Raw genomic sequence first — 2,448 nt, forward strand, 5'->3', positions numbered from 1 at the left:
TATTGCCCATTTTGAGAACAAATTTTTTACTGCGATCAGATCTGAATAAGGGCCAATGTCAGATTGAAATAGATAAAGAGAGGTAGCGAGAGAGAGAGAAAGAGAGAGAGACAGTGTCAGAAAAAGGAAAGAGAGAGAGAGTATCACGGAGAGATAGTGTGTCAGGCATACCTCCCAACTTCTGTGTTGGGGAAATAGGGACAATCGCGCGAAAAGGGGGTGGCGCGTATGCAAATGAGGGCATGGCTTATGCTAATTAGCCACAACCTCATTTTCATACGAGAATAGATGCTGTGCGCATGCGCACAGCGTCTATTCTATTAGATTGGGGGGGTCTCCCAACTGCCACCCCCGCAGCGGGACAATGCCTGCCGCGGGTGGGACAGCGGGACAGGACCCGAAAATCGGGACTGTCCCGCTGTAATCGTGACAGTTGGGAGGTATGTGTCAGGGAGAGGGGAGCAACAGTGTTATGTAGAGAGAGACAGACAGTGTGGTGGAGAGTGTCAGGTGAGAGACAGACAGTGTGATGGAGAGTGTCAGGTGAGAGAGACAGACAGTGTGATGGAGAGTGTCAGGTGAGAGAGACAGACAGTGTGATGGAGAGTGTCAGGTGAGAGAGACAGACAGTGTGATGGAGAGTGTCAGGTGAGAGAGACAGACAGTGTGATAGAGAGTGTCAGGTGAGAGAGAGAGAGACAGACAGTGTGATGGAGAGTGTCAGGTGAGAGAGACAGACAGTGTGATGGAGAGTGTCAGGTGAGAGACAGACAGTGTGATGGAGTGTGTCAGGTGAGACAGACAGACAGACAGACAGACAGTGTGATGGAGAGTGTCAGGTGAGAGAGACAGACAGTGTGATGGAGAGTGTCAGGTGAGAGAGACAGACAGTGTGATGGAGAGTGTCAGGTGAGAGACAGACAGTGTGATGGAGAGTGTCAGGTGAGAGAGACAGACAGTGTGATGGAGAGTGTCAGGTGAGAGAGACAGACAGTGTGATGGAGAGTGTCAGGTGAGAGAGACAGACAGTGTGATGGAGAGTGTCAGGTGAGAGATAGAGACAGACAGTGTGATGGAGAGTGTCAGGTGAGAGAGACAGACAGTGTGATGGAGAGTGTCAGGTAAGACAAACAGACAGTGTGATGGAGAATGTCAGGTAAGAGAGACAGACAGTGTGATGGAGAGTGTCAGGTGAGAGAGACAGACAGTGTGATGGAGAGTGTCAGGTAAGACAAACAGACAGTGTGATGGAGAATGTCAGGTAAGAGAGACAGACAGTGTGATGGAGAGTGTCAGGTGAGAGAGACAGACAGTGTGATGGAGAGTGTCAGGTGAGAGAGACAGACAGTGTGATGGAGAGTGTCAGGTGAGAGAGACAGACAGTGTGATGGAGAGTGTCAGGTGAGAGATAGAGACAGACAGTGTGATGGAGAGTGTCAGGTGAGAGAGACAGACAGTGTGATGGAGAGTGTCAGGTAAGACAAACAGACAGTGTGATGGAGAATGTCAGGTAAGAGAGACAGACAGTGTGATGGAGAGTGTCAGGTGAGAGAGACAGACAGTGTGATGGAGAGTGTCAGGTAAGACAAACAGACAGTGTGATGGAGAATGTCAGGTAAGAGAGACAGACAGTGTGATGGAGAGTGTCAGGTGAGAGAGACAGACAGTGTGATGGAGAGTGTCAGGTGAGAGAGACAGACAGTGTGATGAAGAGTGTCAGGTAAGACAAACAGACAGTGTGATGGAGAATGTCAGGTGAGAGAAACAGACAGTGTGATGGAGAGTGTCAGGTAAGACAAACAGACAGTGTGATGGAGAGTGTCAGGTAAGACAAACAGACAGTGTAATGGAGAATGTCAGGTGAGAGAGACAGACAGTGTGATGGAGAGTGTCAGGTAAGACAAACAGTCAGTGTGATGGAGAATGTCAGGTGAGAGAGACAGACAGTGTGATGGAGAGTGTCAGGTGAGAGAGACAGACAGTGTAATGGAGAATGTCAGGTGAGAGAGACAGACGGTGTGATGGAGAGTGTCAGGTGAGAGAGACAGACAGTGTGATGGAGAGTGTCAGGTAAGACAAACAGACAGTGTGATGGAGAGTGTCAGGTGAGAGAGACAGACAGTGTGATGGAGAGTGTCAGATGATAGAGACAGTGTGAGAGAGCTTGTCAGTGAGAAAGAGAGAAGGAAAGACATTTTCAGGAAGCCCAGCACAAATATATATGTGGGATTGCAATTGGGCGTATAGTGCTGTGACCACCTATTGGTTGCTGGCACCAGATCGGGCCTCGCAATACCCCTAGGTGGCTTTTGGGTAAATGATTTATTTATTTACAGTTTCTTATATAGCACAGCATATTCCGTTGCGCTTTACAATTGGATCAACTGACTTACCCTTAGCTCTGGGGCCAGGAGCCAGGCCTTACGCCATACTTGCCTACCCTCCAGG

This window comes from Crinia signifera, chromosome 7 (assembly GCF_055691185.1).
Source record: "Crinia signifera chromosome 7, ASM5569118v1, whole genome shotgun sequence".
Lineage (NCBI taxonomy): Eukaryota > Metazoa > Chordata > Amphibia > Anura > Myobatrachidae > Crinia > Crinia signifera.